Source organism: Apium graveolens, chromosome 4, assembly GCF_009905375.1.
Source record: "Apium graveolens cultivar Ventura chromosome 4, ASM990537v1, whole genome shotgun sequence".
Classification (NCBI taxonomy): domain Eukaryota; kingdom Viridiplantae; phylum Streptophyta; class Magnoliopsida; order Apiales; family Apiaceae; genus Apium; species Apium graveolens.
Genome location: NC_133650.1, coordinates 167399917 through 167416999, shown reverse-complemented (window position 1 = coordinate 167416999; position 17083 = coordinate 167399917).

The window sequence follows — 17083 nt, the reverse complement described above, 5'->3', positions numbered from 1 at the left end:
CCTTTAATAAAACATTTCATGCTTGTACCACCAAACTTTGATATAGACCAATGTCTTTCCTTTTTCAGCATTGTCAATACTTTACTATACCTGTTTTATCTTACTACACCAGATATAAACTCTTGTGATAACATGTACCCTTTTTCCCTTACCTGTTTACATTCTGTAATGTTTATCCTGCTCTCAACCCGACTTGATGCTGTAATTTACTTAGTTCAGTGATTGAAAATGTTTTCAAAAAGAGATGTTTCAATTGTACAAAATCTTTTCATAAAAAGGATTTGATTTAAAGGCTAAATAAGTTGTTTGATTCTTTATAGAAAATGCCTGCTAGAAGAAACACCCGTGCTACCAATCAAAATGAAGAAACCAATAACAACAACCACAATACCCAAGGCAGCAATAACCAGAATGTGAATCCAGGTCCCATAGACCCAACTGTAGTCCAGATTCTTCAGATCTTGGCCCAACAGACAATCCACCTGACTCAACAACAGCAGAGGCAGACTAACCCGCAGGTAACTTTTAAGACCTTTCAGGCGGTGAATCCACCAGAATTTAAGGGTTTTGTAGATCCAATTGAGGCAAGGGTTTGGTTGAAGGAGATTGAGAAGGCATTTGCTTTAGTTAAGGTGAAATAGGAGCAGAAGACTGAGTTTACAAGTTACTATCTGAAGAATGAAGCCACCTACTGGTGTGAAACTGTTAAAGTATTGGAAGGTACTGATGATGTTGTATGGGATAGATTCAAGGAATTGTTTCTCGAGAAGTATTTTCCTCAGTTTGTCCAGGATCAAATGGAATTAAAATTTCTGGAGCTCAAGCAAGGGAATATATCAGTGGCAAATTATGAAAGCAAGTTTGAGGAGTTATCTAGGTTTGTGCCATCCTATGTAGACACTGATAGGAAGAAGGCTAAAAGGTTTCAGCAAGGACTCAAGCCATAGATCCGAGGGAAGGTGGCCATATTTAAATTGGACACATATGCGGGAGTTGTACATAAAGCTATGATTGCGGAGACAGAAAGTGAAATGTGTCAGAAAGAGAAGGAAGGTAAGAAGGGGAAGTTTGAAGGGAGTGAAGGACAGTTTCAAGAAAGGAGGTTTCCAAATTTCAATCAAAGGAAAGGCAAGTTCCAGCCCGGAAGAAATTTCAACTGATAAAATCCACGCAATGGAGGACAAGGTAACCGTCCAGCCACTGGGAACCAACCAACCCACTAGAGGCCAGCTATACCAGATTTCCAGGTCTGTGGAAAGAAACATGGTGGAGTTTGCAACAAGTTGAATGTGGTCTGCTACAGATACAACCAGAGGGGGCACTATTCAAGGGAGTGCCGTAATCAGCCACGTAGGGAGCCAGCCAACAAGGATCAGTCTACCAAAAATCAGGCAGGAAAGGTTCTAGCAATTGGGTATACATGCTTCAAGTACGGAAAGCCAGGATACATAGCAAGGGATTGCAAGGCACCAGTTTCAGTCAATAATACACTGCGAATCATAGGAGCCCCTCCAGTAGTGAATGAACCTCCCAGAGCTAAAGTTTATGACATGTATATGAAAGATGTTATCATGGATACTGATGTTGTGGAAGGTACGCTTACTGCGAACTCCTTATGCGCTAAAGTGCTAGTAGATTCGGAGCAACTCGATCATTTATTTCTCGAGATTTTGTTGATAAGTTGAATTGCCCAATTGAATTGTTAAGTGAGATTATGATGGTAGAATTAGCAAATCTGGAGTGTGTAATTGTGAACCAAGTGTGTAAGGACTGTGAGATTGATATCTCTGGAAATAAGTTTGACGCTGACTTGATACCATTTAAGTTAGGAGCGTTCGACATTATTTTTGGAATGGACCGGCTATCTAAGCATGATTCTAAGATAGACTGTCATAATAAGAAGGTAATTTTGAAGATGTCAGATGAGAAGGAGGTGACGTTTAAAGGTCAGAAGCAAGCAAAGAAGTTCTTGACGATGATTCAAGCTAAAAAACTTTTATGACAAGGATGTGAGCATTTCATTGCCTACGTGATAGATAAAAGTTAGGAGCCAGCAAAACTGGAAGACATTCCAGTGGTAAATGAATTTCCAGACGTATTTCCAGATGAACTACCAGGACTTCCTCCAGGTAGAGAAATTGAATTTGCAATCAACTTAGCACTTGGAACGGAACCAGTATCTAAGGCCCAATATAGAATGGCGCTAGTTGAAATGAAAGAGCTAGCAAAGCAATTAAAAGAATTATTAAAAAAAGGAGTGATTCGACCCAGCATATCCCCATGGGGTGCACCGGTATTATTTGTTAACAAGACAGACGGAAGCATGAGTGTTATTCCCTAACAATACAACATAAATTACAGAAGGGGGGGGGGGTTGAATGTAATTCTGGCTTCTTTTTCAAGATTTTTTAAAACACTTCTTACTTGATAATATATTAGTGTTTGATTTGCAGAATGCGGAATAAATACTTTATATGAATCAAAACACAAAGTAATAAAAACATAAGCTTTTTAAACTTTCTGGTTGATTTGAAAGTATCCACCCCATATATATATATATCGAATAAGAACCCTGTGAAGCTTGAATAACTAATAGCTGCTTACAAGTATGAACAACTAAACTTACAGAGAAATGCTATAGAATACAACTTGTTTCTCTGAAAATATGTGTGCTTAGTTCGATCATTGTTCTACTTGCTACAATTGGTTTATATATAACCAAGTTTACATGACAATAAGACAAGATAATAAAACAAAACATATCTAGTCTAACTCTATGCTACTTCACTACTCTATTCCAGCATCTTTGAATATCTTCATAATAGCATGGAAATGGTAATGCTTCTTTGTTCTAAAATTCCTGCTTAACAGGCTGCCACATTCCTTTTGCAAATACCCAACGCATGTGACTGTGTTGTCACTGTCAATAGATATTTGAATTTGATCATCCGTCGGGTACATGCTTGTCATTCGTCGTGTAGCTTTGTTGATCATCCGTCGGGTAGTTTTGTTGATCATCCGTTGGGTAGCTATTTGTCACTTGACTCCATTTCACTTATGCCGAATTACAAGACATCTCATATTTATAATTAATCAACCTATTCTGCATATCCACTAGTAGTCAACATGATTCATATGCTCCTACAGATTCTACACTAAGTTGTTTGCAGAAATGTGCTACAATACTTATTTGTTACATAAGCTACTCACCCGATGGATGTCAAATCATCATCTAGAATTGTAGATAAGTCTACTAAGGTATTTTGTTTAATTTATCATCAAGTTCACAACCTATTCCTAACAATCTCCCCCAATTTATGTCTACTACAATTGTAGCTATAAATTAAGAGAAACTTGATGATAATAAAACACCCTAAAAATACAGATTAAAAATAGTAGATAAAACTGATAAGTGCTACAAATCTTATTGAAAATTGAACAAAGCAAAGTATATAAAGAAGTTGCTCACAATCATTATCAAGGTGCTCCTCTAGTCTGAGCAGATAAGTCTATTTCCTTGATTGTCTGGATTTCTTCCCAAGCCTCCTGTAGTTCTCTTCTATCTGATTTTGGAATTGTCTGTGGAACTCAAGTTCATCAGCTTCTGAGAGATCTAGCATTTCTTGCATTTCCAATAGAGTCTCATTACTAGAGATACTCAACTGGTCCTCTAATCTGAAAAATCTTCCTACCACCTTTTCATCCCAGAATTCCATCAGCCAATAGGGCCTCAAATGCACTTTCTTTCCTGTGAATGGAATTGACAGAGTTTTTGGTAGTGCATCTTTAGCTCTATTACTCCTCAGCTCCTCAATCTTCTTTAGAACTAATCTTCTTGCAGTCACATTATATCCAAAGTTATTTTTGAAAGATGAGTAGATCTTTATTAGAACTGATTGGCTTTCTAGAAGAATCCTGTGAAGTGTCCATATTATCTCTTTTCCTCCCTTTTATTTAAACACCAGCCTTTCAGGAAGATTTCCGTGAGAATCAATTACTCTTACTTCTTCCAATTCATCTAAGTAGATGTTTATGTCAGAGAACTCCTTGATGTCACAGATGAATAACAAATCTCCCTTGTTGACTATAAATTGAGTTTTGGTTAGGGACTTGGATTTGAGAGTCACAGGCTTCACTTTCTTGCTTGCTCTAGTCTTTGTCTTCTTTGGATTATTGAAGATAGGAAAATTTAGCTCAGGAATTGGCAAACTATCGCAGTCTACTGGCTCATCCTTAGGAATAATCGGCTCACCTGAATGTTCCTAGTTGGATCCACCACCTTGAATTCTTCAAATACCACTGAGGGTTTTGATGTTTGAGTTGAAGTTGTAGGCTTTTTGGGAACATAGTCTTCCATTTCCTCATCACTGAAGTCCAATTTTCTTTTGGAGTGGAGCTTGTATCTGAATCTTCTTTTCTGTTGTGGATCATCTTGCACTTTTTGATCTTGAGGTTTAGCAATTAAATATGGTTGTGCAGAAATCTCAGTTGTGGTTTTTACAGCTTGAAGTTTGGCCAAGATAGCAACTTGCTTCTTCTTTTGTTTGAGTTTCTTAGCATCCAGAGCAGCTTGCTTCTTTTCTTGCCTGATTCCTTCCTTCTCTTCCTTTTTAGCTTCCACAAACATAGGGTGTCCAGCCACCACACAAATTTCCTTACCATTTCTGTAAATCTTGGCTAATCTTCTTTTGAGTATTGAATCTGCTGGATCTTTGTAAAATGCAAATGACGTAGCCAACAACTTCTTCTCATCTGGCCTAGGTGTCTCATACACAATATCCATAGGATTTTTGTCTGAGAACTTTGAGTAGTTCTTTTTAGGCTTCATGATCAGATTTGCCATTGGAGATTTGATACAAGATGTTTGGCCTTTTTCCAGATAATTCATACTCATTTCATTCACAGAAATATTCTTGACTTGAGAGTGATGAATGATTGTTTTGTCTGGCTTCTGAATTGGCCCAAACTTTTGGTGAATTTATGCATCTATTGTTCTCCATTTATCATCTAGTTCCTTCTCCACATCTGCAACATCAAGCATCTTAGGAATTTACTTTGACTCAAGCTTAGTAGCTGCTATGTGGATCAGATCAATGCTGTCCAATACTGGTGGCTTTGGCAGAGTAATTTCTAGAATAATTACTTGGCTGATTTATACATTTACCACTTTCTCCCCCTCACTAGATGGCTCTGCTTGAATGACTTAAGATAATGATTTCTCCCCCTTTTTGTTATCATCAAGTAAAGTGGAGGAAGAAGATTGTACAGCCAGCAGTTGTTGCAGCAGTTGAATTTGCTGTACTTGATGTAGATATATAGCTGTGAGAGAAGCTTCCATAGCAGTCATCCTATTATCCAAGGACTCCATCTTTGTGGCAAGATCAGATTTCTTCCTTAGCTGTCACTTAATATCAATCATTGTTGCTTCTGGAAGTTTAGCATCCAATCTTTCAGAAATATCCTTCTTCATTTGATCAACCTCATTTTTGATAGAAGTGACATTCTGACTATATTGCAAGCCTTGGATTTGTTGTAACTGAAGAGAAGCAAGGTGTGCTTGTAGGAGCTTCTTGGTGTTGGAATTTGTTGTTGATTGAAGAGCAGATTGTGTCTGACTGATGAGTTGAATGAGGGTGGTCTTGAAATAATGTTCATCACATTTCTTTGAAAATGCCCAAGTTGGCATACCAGATCTGGAACTAGGCCCTATTTCTCCGCTATGTCCAGTGACTCCCCTTCACTATCATCATCCTCATTACCAAATAATTCTTCTGACCCACCAGCCTCATAATCTATGTCATCACCAGCTGTAGAAGGCATATATGTGATGGCATCCTTTGCTCTTTGCATGGATTGAGTAGTGTGCACCAAATTTAGCATCCTTTCTGTATTTTTATTGCCCTGTCCAGCCAAAAGTTGATATGCTGGAACAGGATGAGTAAATGCCTCAGCATCCAAAGAGGTGGAATCTATAACAGCTTGACTATATTGAGATAGTTCCTCTCTGTCTGCTTCATTAACATTCATTGACTCACTAACAATGATGTCCACCCTTATTTCTCCTGTACCTGCACTTCTCTCATGATCTCTCTATTCATGCATCAAGGGCTCCCCTTGGCTTCCGACCCTCACACCCTCACCTTCACCATCTAAGGTGGGACTCTTCTCACTCACTTTTGCCATACTTGAAGAAATGGTCTGCATTTGATCACTCATTTTCTCTCCTTTTTCCTGGGAGCAACCCAGACTCTCACTCAAGTCACTCCCTTCCCTCCGTCCTAAGAGTGATTGCACTACCACTAAGTCTTCTGCACTTGTAAGAATTGAAGAAATTTGAAGTTGTGCAGTGACACCCGACATATGATGAATATCCATCGGGACAGTAGTACGGCTATCCGACGGATGACTGCTGTTAGGCTTATCCGTCGGGATACAATCACTACTTGACGGATGATGAACATCCATCAGGATAAAAGAAATGAATGAGTTTGGAGTGGAGACTATTGTCGACTCTCTGCAGATTGATGAAAATTTAGGCACATATGTCTCAACAGACTTAGAAAGAAATGACAAGTGAGCCAACAAATCATCTAAAAGATGATGCTCACTTGCTTGGATTTTTGGCTTCTCCAAGACAGTTAAAGATGGAGAATTTGGAAGTGGTGTATTGGTCATGTCAACATCCAGTGAGTGTGTGGGTGAATTTGGTGTTTCAGGTGCTTCAATTGTTAAGGATTTTGGCTGTGACTCCACATTTATTAGAGTCACATCAATCTGACTTTGAGATGGTGCAGTGACTGGGTCTTTAGCTCCAGTTTGCACTGTGTGTGTTCCCTGTGCATCCCTAAGGGTTTTTGATCTTTTCTTTCTAACATAAGTTTATGGTGAACTAGTTTCCGTACCCCCCTTGGTCTGTGCTCCTGGTTGGGAGCTTGCTTCAATAGTAACATCCTTTTGGGAGGATGAAACTAGAAATGAGCTAGTTTCCTTATTAACAACCATAGTTTGTTGGGAAACTGTGGTGTGGCTAGGCTTGGGTACACTCAACTCACCAGCCTTATCCTTAGGGTTTTTTTGATTTTCACCCTGTCCCTCACCTTGCTCACTCCCCTCTTTGTGTTTAGTGGATTTTGTAACTGATTTCTTTTGAAAGAAACCAGAGGGGGCTTTCTTAGATTTGGGTTTAGAAATTGTTGTCTTGGTAGCTTGGGTAGGCATCTGTTGGGTTATTGACACAGATGCCATTTCTACACTTGAAGGCAAAGAAATGTGTGAGGTTGGAAGGGTGGAGACAGTAGAACTTACCTCACTTACCTGAGGTCCCTCCATGATTGGAAAATAAAGGAGAGGCAGCTCTTTGTGGTGATTTGTCCTGTTGAGATTTGCAATAATCCTCCTTTCTTGAACCCAACAATTCAGTTTGTTGGTTGGGTTCTCAATTTTAATGTTCTCAATGAGGTGGTTATCAAGCATCATAAAACATCTAGCATAGTAGACATTTTTACCTCTCTTATTCAGTTCTCCTAACTTATAGCCTAACTCAAACAAGACCAAGTCACTGAAATTAAAGTACTTATCAGTAAATAGCATGTAAAGCATGTTAAGCATAGAAATGTTAACAGAATCAAAGTTACTAATCTTACCAGAAAATACCTTAGTTACCACATCACACAAAAAGCTCCATTCCTTTCTAAAACCTAACCTCCTAATTTCACTTAACTTAGAAGTGAAAAGTGCGTAGCCCATGGAATTTAGCATATTAACTATATATGTGTCTGTGTGTGGAACTGTAGCAGTATTATCAGGAATTCTAAAGCATGCTTTGACAATGTCACTATTAATACAAAACTGTTTACCTTTAAGACTGAAAGTGATGGTCTTGTTAGTAGAGTTGTATACTGCAGTTGTCCATATCTCCGCTACTACCTCATAGTAGATTGTGGGAGATTCCAGCATTGCATAGTTGAGTTTACAGCTTTTTACAAAATCCATCATTTTGTGAAACTCTCCAGACTGTTGAATCTCCTTTTTTACAAGAGCTTTGAAGTTGTTCTTTTCGTAGATATATCCAGTTTGAGACATGATTTTGACGACTAGTACCATTGTTAGAGACTGAGTAATTTGCAGAGAAAATATTTCCTTTGGAGAAGAAAGGAAGTTAGAGCAATTGAATTGAGAATGATAAAATAGTAGAATAAAAATGAATTCTACTTTTATACTATCTCAGAAATAAACTGTCAAAAATAATAAAGTGAAATAAAGTGACCAATCAAAATAGCCCAGAATAACCGTTTAAAAATAAATAAACTGTAAAAATTCTGTCACTTATCCGTCATGTCATACTTACAAACTGTAAGTATACTCGATGGATAATGAGCATAGATTTAACGGCTAAGATTGAGACAATTCAACGGATGAGGATAAATAAGTTATCCGTCGAATTATGAAATAATCCAAAAAAGCAATTGATTTTTGTTAACAAGTAACATTCCGATGGATGACCAAACCCGATGGATAATGTGCATCCGTCGGGATAAAAATTTTGACTTAGCCAAAATTTCATCCAAATCTTAAAAATCAATTAGTTTTCTGGATGCTTTAAAACTTGCAAAAATATCTGAAATAATTCAAGAATAATTAAGCATACCTAACTCACTTACCAACCTTGAAAAGGTGGATTCATCAAGTGGCTTGGTAAATATATCTGTAAGCTACTTTTCACTTGGAACAAAATAAAGTTCCACAGTACCATTGTTAGGTCCCGAACTATCGTAGAAGGGGGGGGGGGTTGAATACGATAATTACTAAATTAAAAAAAATTCTTTCGAATCTTTAGCGGATATAGATTTAGTGCTCGGTAAGTGGTTTCGTGTTCTTGAGGTGAATAATGTTTGGGAATATAAAACGAGGAATACAAGATATTCGAGGAAGTATATATTCATATATAAATCCGCGAGGGGTGTTGCTACACTCCGGTAAATAAATTAACCGGCTATAATCTAAGAACAACAAAGTTCCTAGCTTCTACAAAGATCTATAAATTAAATCCTATACAATGATCAAGCTTTTTATTGTCTAAGGATTTAATATCGGATAACGATTATAATGCCCCTATGAATATACAAGAGTTAAATCGGGCATTATAACATTTCTCCGGTGAGAAGTTAAACGGATATCAATGTGTTGAGCTTCTCTGTATTCTCTTTGTTTCTTATTTTCATCACCTCCCGTGAGAGAGAAGATGAACAGGACTTCTTAACAATATTTGTATTGATTTTTATTTATACTGCTTCTCTGTGTAGACTTTCAATTCCTTAAGACAAATGGCATTTCTATGTCCACACAAATCTAAGAATTGCTGCATTGATTCACTGAACATTCACCAAGTGCTCTATGGCGACTGAACATTCTCTGTTTGCTCTTCTATGGTGGCCAGTAGCCTTGTGTTGCTCTATGGCAACTGTTTGAGCTCTATGGCGTCTGGTGAAGCTCTTTGGTGACCACTGGTGCTCTATGGAGACCAGCATCTGTGTCCTCTCTTCTGTGGCGACCAAGCTCTATGGCGACCACTGGTGCCTTAGAGATTCTCTATGGAGACCACTATGGTGCCTTAGAGTAATTCTCTATGGCGACCAGTTGGTTCCTTAGAGTAATTTCTCTATGGCGACCAGTTGGTGCCTCACAGTAATTTCTCTATGGCGACCAGTTATGTGGTGACCATAAAGTCTACTGTATGGCGACTAGAGAGAAAAGTATTCTGCCTTAGAATGTTCTTGCTTTTGTTTTGCCATTTTTCACTGTATCAACACTTTCTTCTGTAACTGAATTAAAATCCCTTCTTGTATACTTATGTTTGGTGCACTGGTCTGGATCACAAACAACTAGCATTGAGAGAACCTAATTCAACTTGTCTTGTGTTTCTGAGTTGATACAGATTGGTTGAATATCCATTGCTTCCAACACTGATTGTCAATAAACAAATGTACTTTCACTGGAATCCTTTCTGGTACTTTTGACAACGTCTTCATTACTACTACAATCTTGAATAGTTCATTCACTATTCTTCCCCAATGCTTGAACATATAAATGAACTCCTGTCAGTGAGTATAGCTTCAAGGCTACAATTGTCTTCTTTAACCTCTGTCTATACCATGTCTTCAATTCTTCAGATTCCTATGCTTCATGCACTGTCTATCTTCTATCAATGTCAATACACTGAAATCTTCTGGTAGCACTTCTACACTGAATCTTCATCATTTCTGAAACCCTGAAAGTCTTTAACCTTTATTCTTCACTGAGGCATGAACATATTAATGATTTCTTTCAGTGACCTGTAAACAGACTTCCAGCCTTCTTCTAATCTTCTGATTCTTTGTATTTTTCTTGTCTTCATTCTTCCTAATTTCTTGTGTAGTCGCAGTATTTTACGCTGTCCTGTTCTAGTGTTGTTATCATGTTGAGTTATCACGTAACTATACATACAGCTACGCAGTCTCACCAACAATCTCCCCCTATTTGATTGTTAAACCTAACAAACAAATTAAATAGAGAGGATAATGTTGTGTATATGTTGTGTACTTGATCATTTCATGAACAAAATACCATGGTAGATTTTACTTAGTAAAAATATGTAGCACTCGACGGATAAGGTTTATAGTCCCAACGGATGACTCAATATAGTCCCGACGGATGATGACTTATTATCCATCGAGTGAGTAGCTTATATAACAAAAAGTCTGTATCACATTTCTGCATACACATTGTTTAGAATCTGTAGTAGTACTTAAGTCATGTTGACTTCAGTGAGATATGCAGAATAGGTTGATTAATTGTACATAGATGATGTCTTGTAATTCTGCATAAGTGAAATGAAGTCAAGTGCCTGTTTGCTACCCGACGGATAACCAACAATGAATTCGACGGATGATCAACAATTCGACGAATGATCAACAACCCGACGGATGATCATGAACCCGACGGATAAAGAATTCAAATATCTATTGACAGTGATAACACAGTCACATGCGTCGAGTGGATGCAAATAGAATGTGGTAGCTTATTCAACTGGGTTTTCAAGAACAAAGAAGCATTGCCATTTCCATGCCATTATGAAGATATTCAAAGATGCCGGAATAGAGTAATAAAGTAGCGTTGTAATAGACTAGATAGTTTTGTTTTATTATCCTGTCTCATTACTTTGTAATCTTGGTGATATATAAACCAAGAAGTAGCAACTAAGAAAAATCAGATATACAAGCAGAGAAACATTTGTAAGCAGAATTCTTAGCATTTCTCTGCATTCTTAGTTTTTCAATATTTGTAAGCAGCTGTGAGCTTTTTGCACACAGAGTTCTCTCAATATATATTATATATCTCTGGTGGAATCATTCAAATCCACCAGAAAGTTTTTAAAGACTCCTGTTTTTAATTACTTGTGTTTTGTGTCATTTAAGTAACTATTCCGCATTATGCTAATCAATTCACACTTATATACATATTCGAGTTAGAACATTTTTAATCAAGAAAAAGTTTCAAGAATTCCATTCAACCCCCCTTCTGTAATTCTTGTTATATTGTTAAGGGACTAACAATTGGTATCAGAGCAAGCTCTTAACTTACAAAGAGTTTAAAGATCAAAACAATACATCAAGATGAACAAGAAGGATGTTGGAGTCAAGATTCCTATTCTGGATAAAGATAATTACCATCATTGGAAGGTAAAGATGCATCTTCATTTACTCTCTCAAGATGAGGCCTATGTGGAATGCATAGAAAGAGGCCCTCATATTCCAATGAGAGCTGCAACTGGAAATGAGCCATCTGTCCCCAAGCCAAGGCATGAATGGTCTGATCCTGACATTGAACAAGTCAGGAAGGATAAAAAGGCCATGAATATCCTGTTTAATAGAGTTGATGGTGATATGTTTGACAACATTATCAACTGCAAAACTGCCAAGGATGTTTGGGACACAATACAGATCATCTGTGATGGCACTGAGCAAGTTAGAGAAAACAAAATGCAGCTACTGATTCAGCAATATGAGCATTTTCATAATAAAGAAAGTGAGTCTCTCACTAACATTTTTAGTAGGTTTCAAAAACTGCTAAATGCTCTAAAGTTGCATGGAAGGGTCTATCAGACAAAAGACTCCAATCTGAAATTCCTTAGATCTCTTCCAAAGGAATGGAAACCAATGACAGTCTCATTAAGAAACTCACAAGATTATAAGGAGTTTACTTTGGAGAGACTGTATGGCATCTTGAAAACTTATGAGCTTGAAATAGAGCAAGATGGGAGGATGGAGAGAGGAAAGAAGAAATGAGGATCCATTACACTAGTTGCTGAGTTGGAAAAAGAGAAGGAAGTGAAGATGGAAGCTGTTGAGTCAACTTCAAGGGTCTGTGGAAGCAAGGGCAAAAGGCTGGTAGCTGAAAATGAAGATTCTTTGAGCCAAGATGTCATGGAGGACATTGATGAACACCTAGCATTTCTTTCCAGGAGATTTTCCAAGCTCAAGTTCAAGAAGAACTTTGGAGCAGCCAAGCCAAATAGAAACATGGTGGATAAGTCAAAATTCAAATGTTTCAAATGTGGATTGGCAGGGCATTTTACCAGTGAGTGTAGAAAGTCTGATTCTAGCATGAAAAAGTTTGAGCCTGTGGATTATAAGCAAAAATACTTTGAACTTCTCAAACAAAAGGAAAAGGCTTTCATAACACAAGAAAGTGACTGGGCAGCAGATGATCTAGATGAAGATGAAGATGTTAGCTATGTTAATCTAGCCCTAATGGCCAAGTTTGATGAAACAAAAACAAGTTCTTCAAGTAATCAGGTAATTACTACAAACCTTGCACATTTATCTAAAGCTGAGTGTAATGATGCCATAAATGACATGTCTACAGAGTTATATCATTTGCGTGTTACACTTAAGTCTCTTACTAAAGAAAATGCTAAAATCAAAGAAAATAATTTATTTTTAAGTGAGAGGAATAATGTGCTAGAGTCTCAGTTCATTGATTTTAAAAAATTAAGAATTGAATGTAAGATTGCCAAGGAGGAATTAACTGAGTCCTTGAAGAAAGAAGAAATTTCGAAGAAGCAGCTCGAGCATGAACATGAGGTGATTAAGGCATGGAAAACATCCAGGGATGTCCATGCTCAAATCACCAAAGTTCAAGGAATTAAGTCTTTCTGTGATGCAGCCTAGAAAAAGAACAAAGAGAAACTAGAACCAAATTTGGTAGATGGAGTGCTAACAAATGTAGACTCGACATATGATGAGGATCATCCGTCGGATAACAAAAAGGGTTATCTGTCGAATGATGAAAATCCTCATCCGTCGGCTGTGAGCAAGCCTATCAGTAAAGCCAAACTTGTTAAGTTGAATGAGAAGTATGGATCTGTTTCCAAGAACTTTGTTTCAGGAGAATCAAGTCAAGTTAAGAAAGGGAAAAAGGCTAATGTTGGTCACATGACTGTCAAACAGTTAAGTGACAGACTTGAAAAGATTGAGGTAAAAATAGAGGCTAAAAAGAAAAACAATAGAAATGGTAAAGTAGGGATTAACAAACACAATAACTACACACCTGGTATATATGCTCCTAGAAAAATCTCTGTCAAGTGTGGTAGTGTAAATCATTTGTCTGTTAATTGCAAATTTGCCATGCCTACTTCCATGTTTGTGCCACCTCACTTTCCCAACATGAATGCCATGCCTCCCATGCCTATGAATGCTTTTTCTACACAGAATATGAATGCACAGTTTGCTAACATGCCATTTGCACCTAATCCTTATTATGCTGCATTTAGTATGCCACAAATTCCATTTAGCATGCCTTACTGGAATAACATGTTTACTAATAGCATGCCATTCCCTGTTGATTATAAAATGCATGATAATTCTGTTGCAATAAATGGTTTCAAAGGCCAAACTCAAATGACCAAGGATGAATCTGATATCCCCAAGTCAAATGAGATAAAGCCTAAGAAACAGAAAAAGAAAGCTAACAAGGCAGGACCCAAGGAAACTTGGGTACCAAAATCAAGTTGATTTGATTTTGAGGTGTGTAGGGAAACAGAAAGAATCTCTGGTACTTTGATAGTGGTTGTTCAAAACACATGACTGGTGACTCTACCCTGCTCACAGAGTTCAAGGAGAGAGCTGCCCAAGTATTACTTTTGGAGATGACAGCAAGGGTTATACTGTGGGATATGGCTTGATTTTAAAGGAAAATATCATCATTGAGGAAGTTGCCTTAGTGGATGGTCTCAAACACAACTTGTTGAGTATCAGCCAGCTTTGTGATAAAGGCAACTCAGTAACCTTTAACTCAGAAGCCTGTGTTATGACTAATAAAAGAAGCAACAAAGTCTTTCACTTAACAGATTTGAAAAAGCAGCTCGAGCGTGAATAAGAAGTGATTAAAGCATGGAAAACATCCATGGATGTCCATGCTCAAATCACCAAAGTTCAAGAAATCGAGTCTTTCTGTGATGAAGCCTGGAAAAAGAAAAAAGAGAAACTAGAACCTAATTTGGTAGATGGTCTGCTAACAGATGTAGACTCGACGGATGATGAGGACTATCCGTTGGATAACAAAAAGTGTTATCCGTCGAATGATGAAAATCCTCATTCGTCGGCTGTGCATTAGCAAAGCCAAACTAGTTAAGCTGAATGAGAAGTATGGGTCTGTTTCCAAGAATTTTATTTCAGGAGAGTCAAGTCAAGTTAAGAAAGGGAAAAAGGCTAATGTTGGTCACATGACTGTCAAACAGTTAAGTGACAGAATTGAAAAGATTGAGGTAAAAACAGAGACTAAAAGGAAAACCAATAGGAATGATAAATATGCTCCCAGAAAAATCTGTGTCAAGTGTGGTAGTGTAAATCATCTGTCTGTTAATTGCAAATTTGCCATGCCTACTTCCATGTCTGTGCAGTCTCAATTTCCTAACATGAATGCCATGCCTCCCTTGCCTGTTAATGCTATGTCTACACAGAACATGAATGCACAGTTTGCTAATATGCCATTTGCACCTAATCCTTATTATGTTACATACAGTATGCCACAAATGCCATTGAGCATACCTTACTGGAATAACGTGTTTAATCACAGCATGTCATTTCCTGTTAGTCATAGTATGCATGATGATTCTGTTGCAATAAATGGCTTCAAAGGCCCAACTCTAATGACTAAGAATGAATCTGAAATTCCTAAGTCAAATGAAATAAGGCCTAAAAAAAAGAAAAAGAAAGCTAACAAGGCAGGACCCAAGGAAACTTGGGTTCCAAAATCAACTTGATTTGATTTTTGATGTGTGCAGGGAAACAGAAAGAATCTTTGGTACTTGGATAGTGGTTGTTCAAGACACATGACTGGTGATTCTACCCTGCTCACAGAGTTGAAAGAGAGAGTTGGCCCAAGTATTACTTTTGGAGATGACAGCAAGGGTTATACTGTGGGATATGGCTTGATTTCAAAGGACAATGTCATCATTGAGGAGGTTGCCTTAGTGGATGGTCTCAAACACAATCTGTTGAGTATCAGCCAGCTTTATGACAAAGGCAACTCAGTAACCTTCAACTCAGAAGCCTGTGTTATGACTAATAAAAGAAGCAACAAAGTGGTTCTCACTGGTGTGAGAAAAGGAAATGTGTACCTAGCTAATTTCAACTCATCTAATGCAGAATTTGTAACTTGTCTTCTCAGTAAAGCAAGTCAAGATGAAAGTTGGCTATGACACAAGAAGCTATCCCATTTAAACTTCAAGACCTTGAATGAGCTGGTAAAGAAAGAACTAGTAAGAGGCATTCCTCGAGTGGAGTTTTCAAAGGATGGACTGTGTGATGCCGGCCAAAAAGGGAAGCAGATTAAAGCATCATTCAAGAAGAAACTTGATTCAACAATTGAAGAGCCTTTGTAGCTGCTTCACATGGATTTGTTTGGACCAGTCAATGTATAGTCCATCTCAAGAAAAAGATTTTTCCTAGTAATTGTAGATGATTTCTCAAAGTTCTCTTGGACATATTTCCTAAAGTCTAAAGATGAGGCTAGTGAAATCATCATCAATCACATGAGGCAAGTCAATAATCATCCTGATTTCAAGGTTAGAAGAATCAGGAGTGATAATGGAACTGAGTTCAAGAATTCAGTCGTGAGAGCATTTTGTGAGGAAAATGGGATTCTGCATGAGTTTTCAGCAGCAAGGACTCCACAACAAAATGGAGTAGTGGAAAGGAAGAACATATCACTAATTGAAGCTGCAAGGACAATGCTTGAAGAATCTAAACTGCCTACATATTTCTGGGCTGAAGCTGTAAATACTGCATGCTACACTGAGAATATTTCTCTGGTTAATCAAGAAAGATGCATGACTCCCTATAAATTGTTCAAGAACAAGAAGCCAACTCTGAACTTTCTTCATGTCTTTGGCTGCAAATGCTATATTCTGAGAAATCAAACTGATCAAAATGGGAAGTTTGATGCTAAAGCAGATGAAGGAATTTTTGTTGGATATGTTGTTGGTAAAGCATATAGAGTCTACAATTTAAGAACCAACATTGTTGTGGAATCAATACATGTTGTGTTTGATGATAAAAAGATTGAAGGACTAAAAGATGAAGATTACCATGAGAGCCTCAAATTTGACAATGTGGAGATGGTTAGTGATGACAGTGATGATGAAAGTGATCAAGAGAATGTATCTAAGGAAAATATAGATAAATCTACCACCAATGAAGCACAAAACTCTACATCTGTCGAGTTGCACAATGCTTCATCCGTCGAAAGGCAATCTGCGTTATCCGTCGGGAGACAACCAACTTCATCCGTCGGTTCTCAGAACTCACCATCCGTCGGGTTATCAAAAGGAGCAGGAAGTCAAGACAGATCACCTATAGAAAGTTCTACTTTCTCAAATCAAAGATCCACAAACTCAGGGGGAGTTTCAAATAGTCAAAACTCAATCACACATCAAGACAACAATGAGGTCTCTTCATCTAGAGCTAATCTACCTCAACAAAGGAAATGGACAAAATATCATCCTTTTGAGCTCATCATTGGTGATGTTTCTGCTAGAGTTCAA